The sequence below is a fragment of the Oryctolagus cuniculus genome, chromosome 3 (assembly GCF_964237555.1).
Source record: "Oryctolagus cuniculus chromosome 3, mOryCun1.1, whole genome shotgun sequence".
In the NCBI taxonomy this organism is placed as follows: domain Eukaryota; kingdom Metazoa; phylum Chordata; class Mammalia; order Lagomorpha; family Leporidae; genus Oryctolagus; species Oryctolagus cuniculus.
The window spans coordinates 126,115,336-126,131,475 of NC_091434.1; the positions used below are offsets into that span (position 1 = coordinate 126,115,336).

At 40.8% G+C, this 16,140-nt stretch overlaps 1 long non-coding RNA gene across 2 annotated transcripts in view; it reads right to left on the bottom strand.

Moving 5' to 3' along the window:
- Nucleotides 1–4,579: 4,579 nt before the first annotated feature.
- LOC127491636 (uncharacterized) overlaps nucleotides 4,580–16,140 on the bottom strand; it is a 30,954-nt gene continuing 19,393 nt past the window's right edge. The window contains exons 2-4 of one of the 2 annotated variants that reach the window (XR_011387628.1): nucleotides 12,510–12,760; nucleotides 11,807–12,008; nucleotides 4,580–6,964 (exon numbers count right to left, since the gene is read on the bottom strand). This is a non-coding gene — a long non-coding RNA (uncharacterized lncRNA). The other variant, XR_007920464.2, reaches the window with a different exon arrangement.

A 16,140-nucleotide genomic window follows, 5' to 3' on the forward strand; every position in this document is an offset into this window, starting at 1 on the left:
AGGTGCAGGGGCCCAAAAAGTTGGGCCATCTTGTCCAGCTCTCCCATGCCATAACAGAGAGCTGGTTCAGAAGTAGAGCAGCTAGGACTCAAACCAGTGCCCATATGGGATGCCGGCATTGCAGGTGGCAGCTTTACCCTCTATTCCACAGTGCCAGCCCCTAGTGATTATTTCAATTAAAAATAAAAATACAAAATTTTTAAAAATGCATCTTTGGCCAGCACCATAGCTCACTTGGCTAATCCTCTGCCTGTGGCACCGGCACCATGGGTTATAGTCCTGGTTAGGGTTCTGGGTACTAGTCCTTGTTGCTCCTCTTCCAGTCCAGCTTTCTGCTGTTACCCGGGAAGGCAGCAGAGGATGGCCCAAGTGCTTGGGTCTCTGCACTCGCATGGGAGACCGGGAGGAAGTACCCGATTCCTGGCTTCGGATTGGCACAGTGCCGGCCATGGAGGCCATTGGAGGAGTGAACCAACGGAAGGAAGACCTTTCTCTCTGTCTCTCTCTCACTGTCTATAACTCTCCCTCTATCTCTCTCTCACTATCTAACTCTGCCTGGACAAAAAAAAAAAAAGTCATTTTTACCTTTACTGGATCAACTTGCACAATTAAACTTAAGATTTTTCTCAAATTTATCTCACTGAATCACCCATCATTTTTTATATGATCTAGACAAAAATTGATGTTTATTTTATTTACTTGAGAGGTAGAGTTACAGAGAGAGAGAATGAGAAAGAGGGAGAGAGAGAGGGAGAGAGAAAGAGGTATTCTATCCACTAGTTCACTGTCTAAATGACTGCAATGGTTGGGGCTTATCTGATTCAAAGCCAGGTGCCAGGAGCTTTTTCCAGGTCTTCCATGTGGGTGTAAGGGCCCAAGCACTTGGGCCATCTTCTGCTGCTCTCCAAGGCCATGGTAGAGATCTGGATCAAAAGAGGAATAGCCAAGACATGAACTGGTTCCCGTTTGAGATGCCAGTGCTGCAGGCAGAGGCCTAGCTCACTATGCCACAGCACTGGCCCCAAAAACTTCGTGTTAAAATATGCTTTCTCATATCATCATAATAAATATATATATTGTTTTATCACCCATCTTCATTATTTTAATGGTAGCATTTGTATTTAATATACTAAAGTTGCTATTTTAATAAATTGACCTATTTTAATGAAATATTTCTAGTAGATTTTTTTTTGACAGGCAGAGTTAGAGAGAGAGACAGAGAGAAAGGTCTTCCTTTCCATTGGTTCACCCCCCAGATGGCTTCCACGGCAGGCGCGCTGCGCCGATCCGAAGCCAGGAGCCAGGTACTTCCTCCCAGTCTCCCATGCGGGTGCAGGGCCCAAGCACTTGGGCCATCATCCACTGCCCTCCTGGGCCACAGCAGAAAGCTAGACTGGAAGAGGAGCAACCAGGACGGAATCCAGCGCCCAAACTGGGACTAGAACCCAGGGTGCCGGTGCTACAGGTGGAGGATTAGCCAAGTAAACTGTGGCACCGGCTTCTAGTACATTATTAAATACATGTAACATCTAGTGTCAGCTGTTTAGTACACATTCACACTTGATAAAACATTTGACCCTACACCTTCAAAATATACTAAAGAACGAACGAGAATAGAGGATTCCTGGAAATCATATCTATACTTGCATGGTTAATAATTCCTTAGTCTATACGTGACAGTGACTCTCATCAACATGGAGCATTTCTAATAAGCATGGAAATTGCATTAGTTTCCAGGGATATCTGACATAAACAGGAAGCAAAATAAAACCACAATAAGAGATACCAAATTTTTAAAAATTAAATTTTCATAGCAAAGGGAATTCTCATACACTGTTAATAGGAGTGCCAATTAATACAAAATATTAGGAGACAGAATTCCACTTTTTGGTGATATTGAAGATAAATTGTACTTGTGACACAGTATTTCCAACTTGGGGCATAGCCCCAAGATAACTGCATTTGAGCACTGAAACACTCATCAGGAATATTTATGGTAGCATTGCTTATAAGATCCAGCTCTCAAAGTAGTGTCTATCTTCGGCCAAGTGTCTCTACACTGAGCATCTGAATTGTGAAATATTACACATAGAAAAATGAAAAAAACAGGAGAGACACACAGCATAGATTAAGCTCACAAATGAATGCCGAGTCAAAGAAGTTGAGATTGCACACATGGCATGATTCCATTCATGCAAATCCCTCCCTGAACACATAGAAGACTGATTTATGTTGTTTAGGGATGCATTTTTAGATCAAGCATTATAAAACAAACAAAAATTTCATAGCACATCCTATTTCAAGATTATAGGTTTTTTGGTGGGTTCCATTATTTTATCTGGATGGTGGTATTTGGGTGTTTAATCTATAGACACCTATTTAAATTTAGATATCTGTCGTACTTTGCTGTAAGCATATGTTGATCATAGCAGTAGAGAGATTCACTAAAGAATGTTCATGTTATTTGGGAATGACAGAAACTTATAATTGGGATATGAATGTCATAATAAACAATGGATGTATCCAAGGAAGTTGAAGCAAGTGGTAGTTTTTAAAGTAAAAAAGGGAGAGATTTACTAAGCCACTTGGGGACAAAGGTCATTGGTCTAGGAGATCCTAGGCAGGATTGACATCAGCTTCTTAATTAAAGGTGCCACTGCTGGGAAGTGTTGTGTGCAGAGCATGTTTGAATCGTCACAGCCTTAAGGAATATGAAGGTGAACTTTGCCCCAGAAATCAGGCCATATCTGGGAGTTTGGAAACACACCCTGGGGCCAGTGCTGTGGCGCAGTGGGTTAACACCCTGGCCTGCAGTGCTAGCATCCTATATGGGCACCCGTTCAAGACCTAGCTGCTCCACTTCTGATTCAGCTCTTTGATCTTGCCTAGGAAAGCAGTAAAAGATGACCCAAGTCCTTTGGGCCCCTGTACCCACATGGGAAACCTAGAGGAAGCTCCTGGCTCCTGGCTTCGGATCGGCACAGCTCCGGCCATTGTGGCCAATTGGGGAGTGAACCATTGGATGGAAGACCTCTCTCTCTCTGTCTCTCTGCAGCTCCTCTTTCTGTGTAACTCTGACTTTCAAATATATAATAAATAAACAAATAAACAAAAAAACCTTTATAAAAAAAGAAAGGCACCTGATATCTGTAGAAGCAGAAATCTCTTCAGAGTCTTTGGAATCTTTGATAAAATACTTATCCTGGACACCCAGGCATGAACCCTACCTCTTCCACCTTCATGATTTCCCAGCTCCAATTTTGTTTGTGTCTGACAACAATTTATTGACATCATCAATGTTCACACACATTTCACATTAAAAACAAGACAGAAAATATTATCTGTGTGTATGTGGATTGCTTCCAACAACTCCTCTAACTTATGCATCTGTTTTCCATCTTGACAATGCCCTGTTTAATAGGCCCCTAAGACTTCTTGTGCTCAAATCTCAACTCCTATTTCTCTATGCACACTGTCCTTCCTCCATCTTCTCCATCTCAGTCAGTTTCAGCATTAATTCTGATGCTTTATCTCATCTGTACGGAATCATCTATGCTTCCTCTCTCATTCATAGGTCCCTTCCAACACATTACAAAATTCCTTTGTCTCTGTCTTAAAAATCTAGCCTAATTCTGGCCAGCGCCACAGCTCACTAGGCTAATCCTCCGCCTGAGGCTCTGGCACACCAGGTTCTAGTGCCGGTCGGGGCGCTGGATTCTGTCCCGGTTGCCCCTCTTCCAGGTCAGCTCTCTGCTGTGGCCCGGGAGTGCAGTGGAGGATGGTCCAAGTACTTGGGCCCTGAACCCATGGGAGACCAGGAGGAGGCACCTGGCTCCTGGCTTCGGATCAGCGTGGTGCGCCGGCCGCAGCGCGTTGGCTGCGGTGGCCATTGGAGGGTGAACCAACGGCAAAGGAAGACCTTTCTCTCTGTCTCTCACTGTCCACTCTGCCTGTCAAAAAAAAAAAAAAAAATCTAGCCTAATTCTGATCATCTTACTGGTACCTTTTCATTGCTGATTGCCTTCAATCCAAAAGTTATCAGCCTGTTCTATTTTTTCACTTATTATCTGAGCGCTTCCTTATTCTCCTTGCTGCAATGCTTTCCCTTGAAGATGTGCCATCACCTCCTTTGTCCTCCTAAACTTGAGTGCTTTATTCCATACTTCTCCTACCACTGACTGTGTGGTAGAACAGGTGCTCCTCTAAATTATTGCAAAAGTCAACCATTTTCCTTTTCTTTGCAAAGCCATTAGAGTAAGCAAAACAGAGACAGAGACAGAGAATGTCCATCTACTGGTTTTCTCCCCAAATGTTCACAGCAGACTCTGCTGGGCCAGGCTGAAGTTAGGAACCTGGAATACAACTCGGATCTCCCACATGGGTAGCAGAGACACAAGTACTTGAGCCATTACCTGCTGTCTCTCCAGGTGTGCATGAGCCGAAAGTTGGAATCAGAAGCAGAGTTGGACCTTGAACTGGCTGGCTGTGAGCATCCCCGCAGCATCTTAACCCCTGAACCAAATGTCTGCTCTCTTGTTTAATATTTACATGGATTCTAACATGGATTCTAGTCATCCTTCCCTCCGCCTCTAAAATTTTGAGCTGCCGAACAGAGGACTGTGCATCTGAGTAGTCCATGTTTATTTAGGTATTTTGGTTCTTTTTGTTTCCATTCCTTGAATATCCCATTTCTTGCATAACTGCTACTTTTCCCAACAAATCATGTGCTGATTACTGGTGATCCCCATTTACATACAGTAGTCCACGCATAGTCTCAGTTTTGCCTTCTGCAATGTTGGTTTTTGCATTCAACTATGGCCTGACACATTACATGGAAAACTTTCAGAAATAAACAATTAAATCGCATACTGCTCTGGGCAGTGTGATGACCCTTCATAGCACCCTGCTCCATCCTACCTGTGACGTCAATCCTCCCTTTCTCTAGAGTAGCTATGTTGCTTTAGCGTCTGCTACTTAGTAATCATCTTGGTTATCAGATCACCTGTTGCTGGAACATAGTGCTAGTGTTCAGGTATCCCTTATGTCACTTAATAATGGCTTCCAAGAAGTGTAGTGATGCTGAAAAAATCCATGCAAAAGAGAAGCTGTAAATTGCTTCCTTTACTTGAACAGGTAGAAGCTTCTGACTTAATAAGGAAAGAAAAAGTCACTCTAAGGTTGCTAACATTCACACTAAGAATGAATCTTCTCCTATAACATTATACAAGTTTTGCTCTTATATCTGAAATTGCAAAAGTTACACCCATAGTGCATGAAAAGCATCTAATTGAGATAGTCCTACATGCTACTCTTGAAGCTAATATTTAATTTCTGTTTGCTCCTTATTCCTCTAATTCATCCTCCATTATCTTCATTTAGTAATTGATGTCAACCCTTATTTCAATGTGAAAATACAAGCAATGAGAAAAAACTATGCCCACACTCACTGCCTCTACCCATACAAGGATAAGTAAAAACATCTGTGGGAAAATGGAATAAACACATAAGTATATTTTGGTGCAGAATATTTTTGAAATCCATGCATAATTTCTTTTCATAATATGTACTTTCCACAAGCTTTGTGAAGACCCTCTCATGTAACTACTGATACATACCTGGTTCAAAATCTATATTCCCTCATTTTCCATGAATGACTCATTTTTGTTCATAATTAAACATTTTTTTCATATATTGATTGAAAAATTAACACTCACTTTTGTAAAATATCATTTTACAATTAATGGTCATTTTTATCACACTGTTTCACTTTCATGTAAAGGCATTCTTTATACATTTTGAATATGCATATTTTTGTCTTTCAGTCTTTTTTGTTTATGGTTTTAATTTCACTAGATGATTTTTTGATAGTCAAATATGGTTAAATTACAGATGAAAAAACACAGGGCTTCTGTTTTATAATCCGTAAGCTTGAATTTTGTTGTAGAGATTTTCATTATTATGCCTTTTCTAAAATATTTATTTATTTGAAAGGCAGTTACAGAAAGAGAGGGAGAGGCACACACACACACACACACAAAGAGAGAGAGAGAGAGAGAGAGAGATTCCATCTGCTGATTCACTCCCCAAATGGCCATGACTCTCACATGGGTGCATGGACCAAAGCACCTGGGTCTTTCTCCACGACTCTCCCAGGTGCATTAGCAGAGAGCTGGTTTGGAAGTAGAGCAGCGGGAACTCAAATCAGCACCCATATAGGAGGCCAGCATTGCAGGTGGCAGCGTAACTTGCAACACCATAACACCCGCCCCTATTATTTTGCCTTTTATAGATAGATACTCATAGACCATGTCTCATTGACTTTAGGGAGTGGTGTAAGGTCAGAATGAACTTTTTTTCACATTATATCTAGTGGTGCCAACATGATGTACTGAGAAGTTTATGGTATTTTTTACTGTTCCACAAAGCCACCTTTTCAATCTGTTTACATGGCCTGGATCTGTGTCCAGGCTCTTTATTTTGTTGCTTGGTCTAATTGTCTAACTTATTCCCTTGCATTCTACCATAACTACCATAGCTTTATGAGACATCTTTATGTTTGATGGAATGAGTCCTTTCACTGGGATCTTCTCCATGACTCTCTCAGCCATGGCGATTTCTCATTTCCATGTTGCAGAGGACCTGCTCCCAATCCTGACGTTGGAGCTCTATGTCTTGGAAAGCTGATTGTGCAGATGGGGGCAAAGACACCCCCACCATCAACATCTGGGTGGGTCTCACCAGCTGGAGGCACAGCAGATTAGAGTGCATTTGGTGAGAGTAAGATCTTCATTTCCTAGGCAATCTCCCTGCCAGGTTTTCTTCTAGCATGACCTTAACTTCTCATAGACAGCTCTCTCCTATGGTAGCTCGCTCTGGGGTTCAGTAAACTTTCTCTTTTTGACCTTTCAGGAAGTTTCTTGTCAATAACAACATTAAATGTGAAAATCACAATACTGCCTTATATCTGACAAAGGAAACACAAAAAGAAACTAATTATTAGTTAAGATTTATCACATTTTACCCTTAGGAGTAGTCAATATTCCCAACTGTCTTCTCTATAATGCATACAGTTAGTGATCTTGATTTAAAAAATTAAATGTTTTGTGTTTTTAAAAAGGGATTTAATTACTTATTTGAAAGTAAGGGGGAGAGAGAGAGAGAGCAAGAGAGCTCTTCCATCAACTTGTTCACTAGACAGATACTCACAAAAGCCAGGGCTAGGCTGGGTCAAAGCTGAGAGTGTGGGAGTTTGAACACTGAGAGCTAGTTTCAAGGTAAAACAGTTTAGCAACACAGTGATTTGTCTACCAAGTGTTCATAAAATAAGAGTTTGGCTGATTTGTTTGTGTGGTTATTTCTGAGATGCTAAATTTGATTAAAATGAATTCTTCCTCTTGGCACCCTTGCATGCCATAAAGCAGAAATACACCGACATTGATTAGAAAGTCAAAATCTATATATAAATTTTGAATTACCAAAAAATTGAGCATTGTAAGCATGCTATTATTCAATAAGTTTTTTGCTGGTGGCATATTTACTTATTCCAAAGATCTATGTTTTTTTAAACCAGGAAAACACTTAATAGCAAATGCTATAAGGCTCCCTTTATATAAACAAATGTTCTTAGGCACTTAACAAATAAAGAATGTAAATTTTTAAAGGAAAAATAAAAACATGAGAGGTTGGAATGAAATACTTCCATTCTGTGTAGGAAATTACAAGCTAGGAATATCACAACTGAATCATTCTTTGTCTCTATTTTTCTTTTTGGGGGATGCAGTGCATTGTACAGCACAAAAATATTTAACTGATTATTTAAAAACAGATATGCCACTTAATTTCAGCAAAAAAAAAAAACTGGTAAAAACAATTCAGCATTCTAAAGGGCAAAGCTTAATTAAACTTAAAATTAATGAAACTGTTGGAGTTGTTGAAGCCATCAACATATTGCAGATGCTTGCCTACAAAAGAAAGTAGAAAAGAGTAAGTTTCCACATCGGGTGCAGATATGGGGCCAACGATGTGGTGCAGAGGATTAAATTCTGCTAATGATGTCAGCATCCCCTATTGCATGTTAGTGAGAGTCCCAGCTGCTCTCCTTCCCATCCAGTTCCCTGCTAATGCACCTTGGAAGGCCACGGATAATAACCCACGTGCTTGGGCTCCTGCCACCCAAATGGAAGACCCTGATGGAGCTTCATGCTCCTGGCTTCAGCCTAGAACAGTCCTGACCATTGCAGCCATTTGGGGAGTGAACCAGCAGATAGAAGATCTCTGTCTCTCTCCCACTCCCTCTCTGTCACTCTGCCTTTCACATAAACAAATACACCTTTTTTAAAAAATTAGATATTATTGCATGTTTTTCATTTCTGTTTTGTTTTGTTTTGTTTTGCTTTGCTTTGCTTTGGTCTTACTTAGCCTGGCCTAATTCTGGACTATCACTAACCAAGAGAGGACTCAGGTGGGAGATTAGTCAACCTCACTGTCGTTTTGGTTGCTTCAATTTCTCATCTTCCGGTCAACCCTCAGTGGCCCCAGCCCATAGTTTGCTTTTTCCTGGGGAACACAGTGAGATAGTGAAAAGATCGTGGACTTTGAATGAGATAAATGTCACTTCTCTAAATTATAACTTTATACATGGCTTGGGATATACATGGCTTGAGATCAATCACTGCATATTTCTAAGTCCCAGTGTGATTATGTGTAAAATAGAGATAATGCTGACTTTATAATATTATACTTAATATAATATACATAAGTGGAGATTATACAACAGAGACTATTTTGTGAAGGTCGTATGAAATGATATGTGTAAATGCCTGTCACATAATATTCCTATTTTTAAATGACCAATAAAATTTTGTCTACAATACCTACAGAATAGCATGTGATGTCTTAAAACACACATGCATTGTGCTGTTTCCAATTCAGGGTGAGCAAAACTATCTCTTCAAAATTTGTCATCTCTTTTTTGGTGAAGACATTCAAAATCTTCTCTCCTAGCTTTATATTTCAGAAAAATAACTATGTTATCTTTATATCATAAGCTATTTTCATCTATAGGCACCCTGCTGAAACAACAGAAAACCAGAACTTATTATTCCTATCTGACTATAACTCAGCAATTTTCCCATCCTCCTCCACCTCCCAATCTTTTCCCATCCTTCTTTCTCCACCATCTTCCAAATTACTGGCCGCTGACATCCTACTCTAACTTCTATCAGATCAGTTCTTCTTAAAGTCCTATATGTAAATAAAATCATATAATACTTATCTTTTAAGGTCTCATTTATTTTCATTAATATAATGGCCTCTGTTTCACCACCAATAACAAGATTTAATCCTTTGTTTTACTGCTAAACAGTATTCCATGACATATACATGTATCATATATTCTTAACCCATTCATCCATTTATCCATTCATAAGTTGTTTCCAGTTTTTGGCTATTGTGAATAGTGCTGGAATAAGCATAGGTGTGTGGCTGTCTCTTTGACAGATTGGTTGACCGCTTTCTGCTACATTCCTGATTAGTGAGGCTGCTGGATCAAGTGCTAGTTCTATTTTTATACTTCTATACTATCTTCTACAATAGCTGTATATTCTCACCAATGGAGTCCCATTTCTCTGCATCCTTGCCAGCCCTTGTTATCTTTTGTCATCATGAAGATTTAATTTTCTCTTTTAATTTTTGTTTTTTTCCTTGCCTCAAATAATAGTCAATTAAATTTTTTCAGCAAGCAGATCACATATATATGGTTTTGCTTAACTGACAAGTATCAACTGTGATACATCATGCCCAACAACCCAGGATAGGTGATTGTGATGTGATGTGATGTGATGTCTTGTTTAGGAAGAGAATTAAAAACAAGGTTAGTAGAGTTTAGGACAGTGAGTAACCTGTCAGGCCTACCTCACCAGATAGCTCCCTGTCCAGGCTCTATATGCAAGAAAGAAATTTATTTGACATTGAAACCATTCCCAAGGTCTCTTGTTATAATTTGTGCACTTTCAGCAGGCCATTTGATATAGCAATTAAGATGCTCTTGGGATGCCCTCGTCCCTAATTGGTGTGCCTGGGTTGGAGTTCCGTCTCTGCTTCTGATTACAGCTTCCCTCTTATGCACATCTTGGGACGCAGCAGGTGATGGCTCTTCTAGTTGGATCACTGCTACTTACATGAGAGAGCTGGACTATTCTGTTTACTCTCAACTTTGACTAGACCAGCCCTATTATAGCTATTGAAGGAATTTGTGGATTAAACTAGTAGATGAAATCTTTCTTGGAAAAACAAACAAACAAACAAACAAAAAATGATTTTATTTGAAAGACAGAATAACACAGAGATAAACAAATGTTTCATCTGTTTTTTTTTACTCCACAAATGGCCACAATAACCGGGGCTAGGCCAAAACAAAGCCAGGAGCCAGAAAATTCACACAGGTTTCCCCGTGTGGGAAGAAGGGGATCAAGTGCCTGGGCCACTTCTGCTACCTTCCCAAATGCATTAGTAGGGAGCTTGATGGGAACTGGAGAATCTGGAAGTCAAATTGGCACTCCAATATAGTATGCCAGCTTCGCATGCAGCAGCTTAACCTACTGGCCCTCTTTCTGTGCTTTCAAAGAAATAAAAATGATTCATTCACTTAATTTGTTCATTCTTTATATTCAACAGTTGTATACAAGTGCTTTTTAAGATTCAAGCCTTGGGCAATACTGAATAAGACAGAATTTGGGCTAATCTTCATTATGGAGTTAACACAGACAAAATTCTATCCACTTACTACTCATTAAAAGATGTAGAAGGTACAAGGGTCAGTTTGCATGTGTTGGTTAGTTAAACTTTCAGAAAATAATTTAGATTATCCCTATTGATATTAATTTTAGTATATACAGTCTTTAGGTGTTTCAATCTCAAATATTTAAATCTCAGCTAACTATTGGCATTATTTATTTACTTTCACAGCATCTGTAACTGCAGAGGTTATTAAATATAGCAGGAGCAGAAGATCCATCTTCATGGTAAATTCAGGCCCATGTCAGTTAGCATGAGAACACAGAGGCTCTGTATGGGTGCCAGGTATAATCTATAAAATCATAAACCCACGGCCGGCGCCACGGCTCACTGGGCTAATCCTCCACCTTGCGGCGCCAGCACACCGGGTTCTAGTCCCTGTCAGGGCGCCGGATTCTGTCCCGATTGCCCCTCTTCCAGGCCAGCTCTCTGCTGTGGCCAGGGAGTGCAGTGGAGGATGGCCCAAGTGCTTGGGCCCTGCACCCCATGGAAGACCAGGATAAGCACCTGGTTCCTGCCATCGGATCAGCGCGGTGCGCCGGCCACAGTGCGCTGGCCACAGCGGCTATTGGAGGGTGAACCAACGGCAAAGGAAGACCTTTCTCTCTGTCTCTCTCTCTCACTGTCCACTCTGCCTATCAAAAAAAAAAAAAATCATAAACCCTAATATTGAGATGCTAAAAAATCAAAATTCTTAAAATCTAAAGTCCCAAAGCCATAATGCCAAAAGATTAAAGTCCTGAATGTTGAAATATTGGAAGCTCATTTCCCTAAACCTGAAATGCTCATGAAAAGAAAAAACTTCCATGTAAGAAAGGTGGGAAGATGCATTCTGGTAAGGAGATTGACTGCTCGGTATCATGGATTGCACTGGTATTCCTTCCGGCTGTGAAATTCTAAGAGCTTTCAGTGAATTGGGGTCTCTTCTGGCTGAAGAATCCAAGTAAGTTACTAATTATTCAAAAAGAGTTATGTACTTGGTAGGAAAAGATGTTGCCCATTGCTGTTTTACCTCATTACTGTTTCTGCCAAATCTGTGGTCTGTATACGAGTGCATGTGGAATGAATTTTCAGCTACCCAAGCAGGAATAGAAGCAAGGGAAGTTTAACAGGAAACACACGTACGACATTGTCCATTGAATCAGAAGAGCTTCCAAAGGAGCAGGGCAATGTAGAAGATGAACGCAAGCATTTTCTCTAAGGAGATCCACGTCCTAAGAGGTAAAAATAAGCAACTATTCATTCCAAGACTTCAACATACAGGTACTGGTCATGAGACTTTTTCTAGAAAAGCCCAAGGCAATTGGCCATCATCTAACCCTGTAATTCAATTTTTCACATTATTTTTTTTCCTTTTAATTTTCTTCCCACTATTTTATAAATTATCTCTTAATTTAGGAAGCAAAAAGACAGATACACGGGCAGGCAGGCAGACAGAGTGCTCCCATCATCTGATTTATTCCCCCAAATGCTCACAATGGCTGAGACTGTGCCAGACCAAGTTAGGAGCCAGGAACTTAATTGAGGTCTCCCATGTTAGCAAACAGGAATCCAATCACTTGAACCATCACCATCCCCTCTGATTCCCAAGATCCACATTAAAAAGAAGCTGGAATACAGGAGCCAGAGCTGAATCAAACCTCAGTGCTCCTATATGGGCCTATAGGGGTTATGGGTATCTTAAACAGAATCTTAACTTGTATGTTAAATGTCACCTTCTTCCATTAATCTGTCCCAGTTTGCTCTGTCCCGGTTGCTCCTCTTCCAGTCCAGCTCTCTGCTGTGGCCCCGGAGTGCAGTGGAGGATGGCCCAAGTGCTTGGGCCCTGCACCCCATGGGAGACCAGGAGGAAGTACCTGGCTCCTGGCTTCGGATCAGCACGGTGCGCCAGCCGCAGCGCGCCGGCCACAGCGGCCATGGGAGGGTGACCTTTCTCTCTGTCTTTCTCTCTCACTGTCCACTCTGCCTGTCAAAAAAAAAAAAAATCAATGTTTTTAAAGTTTGCTTATATGTACTTCATTTTTAAAACATTTTCAATATTGAAGGTATAATTTATGTAGACTTTTAGAGAGCTCTAATTTATGCATTATTTGGAAAATGTGACCTTATGAAAGTAAATTATCACCAATATTGACTTTTTATCTGAGCAGTACATGTATATAAAATATTGAAAGCATTTTCCACTGCTTTTCCAGGCCATAGCAGAGAACTGGATCAGAAGTGGAGCAGCTGGGACTTGAATCGGTGCCCATATGGGATGCCAGAACTTCAGGTGGCAGCTTTACCCACTAAATCACAGCACCAGCCCCAACCCACCTTACATCTTTATGGATCCAATCAAAAGTCTGTATTTCCATCACCATATTTTGAGTGACTGCATTCATAAAGCTAGATTCATATGATTATCAACCATGGTAATATGTTTATGCATTTTGCTTTTTGAATAGTTTGTCTGCTCATAACGTTTATACCAGGGCAGGCATTGTGGCATAGCAGGTTAAGCCTCTGCCTGCGATGCTGGCTTCCCCTAGGAGCACAGGTTCCAGACGGAGCTGCTCCACTTCCAACCCAGCCTCCTCCCTGCTAATGGTAAAGCAATGGAAGATGGCCCCAGTGCTTGGGCCCCTGCACTCACATGGGAGACCCAGAAGAAACTCCGGACTCCTAGCTTCTACCTGGCCCAGCCCTAGACTTTGCAACCATTTAGGGAGTGAACCAGTGGATGGAAATTTTTCTCTCTCTCTCACTGTCTCCCTCTCTCTTTCTCTCCCTCTCTCTCTCCCACTCTCTGTCTCTGTCTTCTTCCTCCTCCTCTTGCTCTTCTCTCTGTAACTCTTTCAAGCACATTAAAAAAAAAAAAAAAAAAAAAAAAAAAAAAAAAAAAAGGCCGGTGCCGTGCCTCACTAGGCTAATCCTCCGCCTGAGGCGCGGCACACCAGGTTCTAGTCCCATTCGGGGCGCTGGATTCTGTCTCAGTAGCTCCTCTTCCAGTCCAGCTCTCTGCTGTGGCCCGGGAGTGCAGTGGAAGGTGGACCAGGTCTTTGGGCCCTGCACCCGCATGGGAGACCAGGAGAAGCACCTGGCTCCTGGCTTCATATCGGCGCAGCGCGCCAGCCATAGCAGCCACTTGGGGGGTGAACCAACGGAAAAAGGAGGACCTTTCTCTCTCTCTCTCTCACTGTCTAACTCTGCCGGTCAAAAAAAATTTTAAAAAACTTAAAAAAACTTTTATACCTGTGTACCTCTTGTTAATTTATTTAGTGCTTATGCTTGCTGAAATTATGTTATTGTGCATATTTTATTATTTAAAGTGGTTTATTGTATTTATATACATATGTTTCTTTAAAAATCCCTTTAAAATGCAAATAAATGTCTTATAGAGTTTTTTAAATTACTTTTTCCAAGATTATAGTTTTTGAATTTTAAAATTTTGGGATTATGATCTTTCACGATTTCACCATATGGGAAATGTTTGCTTGGGAATTATGGCTAAAACCCATCTAATAAAAGCCTAATATTAATGAGAATGCTATTTTCTTTTTTTTTAACTACAGAAAAATGATAAGTGATTAGGTCAGATCATTGGCTCACTGTAAAATTTGGAATACTGGAGCAAATTTTAGGGACTATAGTGAGTTCTCTGCAAATGTGAGACACAGGCAGATTTCCCCAAAAAACCATCCACAATCCCCAGATATTCAAGTCAAAGAATAAGCCCATGTGTTGAGAAGGCACTGCAAAACCCATTTGCCAATCTGTCACAGGGGAGTTGGTGCAAACATTGTTCTGTGAGAATTGACCACATTTTCCAGGGGTTTAGCTAGGAACTTTATCAGATACCAAAATAATCATCTTATCTACTAGTTAATGACTCTCCATGTTGTCTTTTCTATTCAGATTAGATATCAATACACTTATTTAACGTTGGGGTAATACATCTTTTTCTAAGGCTTCTTTCTCAACCTTGCTGCAATTATCCTGTAAGTTAATAGGTAATTGCGTGCTGTGGTCTGCTTGGGACAGCCCAGTTTGGCTCTTGTTGTCCTGGCATTCTATCTGCTTCAGCATTTGTCTCATTGCCTTTCATCTTCCAAAGTGCTGTCCTTTGGACCACAGGTGCCATATTTGTACCATCTGGTCACCCTATGACAGTGCTATTATGATTCAATTCACAAGCTCCAGTGCCAAAAATGTTAATTAACTCTTATAAACAGAGTCGTAAAGTTTTAAAATCAGGGTTCTTCTGGTTCTATAAACCTGAGTTTTCAGGGCAAAATAGATTGATTTTACTTGATAAAAGGCTGCAGGATTATATGAGTTGAACAGAAAGATGTCATCCTACAAAGATTAGAAATCAGTTCTCCTAACTTTTCAGTAACAGGCTGCATTATCTTAACCAAATCACTTTATTTCTCTGAGCCTTGTTCATTCATAAAATTCTCAATTTTCTATGGCAGTGATATACAGGGTACTAGAAAATACCATTTGTTTTGATGGTCATAGTAGCCTGTTGAGCTTAATGCTAATAGCCTCATTTTATAGATCAAGAGACTGAGGCTTATAAAACCCCACAGTTACATGTCTGATTCTGGCAGAGCTAAGAATCAAGCACAGTTCTTCTTGCTTACTAAAATCCTCATTCCTTTCCCTCTAAGAATCCCACTCACAATAGACATTAAATTATACCCTACGTATATTGTTATCATCTAGGTTATGCCAGTTGCTGTGCCACATACTTAGGGGATACAATGGTGACTGTGTCAATGCCATTGTTTGTATTCTTCCCAGTTGTGGGAAAGAGGCATAATCAAAGGAACAGGAAATAAGAGAGCCACAGGAAAGCATTCCACACACAGAGGATGGAATACAGAGGAAGGCCTGCATCCAGAGATGTAATTCCCAATTCATATATAAGAAAGTTAAACACATGCAGCTGGTAGGATCAAAAGTCCTGAACACACGGCCTGCACTGTGGCGCAGCACAGTCATCCCACATGGGTGCCAGTTTGAGTCCCGGATGCTCCATTTCCAATCCAGCTCTCTACTATGGCCTGGGAAAGCAGTAGAAGATGGCCCAAGTCCTTAGGCCCCTGCATGCACATAGGAGACCCAGAAGAAGCAGCTGGCTCCTGGCTTTGGAAGAGCTCAGCTCTGGCCATTGTGGTCATTTGGGAGTAATCCAGTGGGTGGAAGACCTCTCTCTCTCTCTGGCTCTACCTGTCTCTGTAACTCTGTCTTTCAAATAAATAAAATAAATCCTTAAAAAAGTTCTGATGACAGGGCCAACATTGTGGAATATGGGGTAATGCTGCCACCTGCGATGCCAGTTATTTACATGGTGTGGTT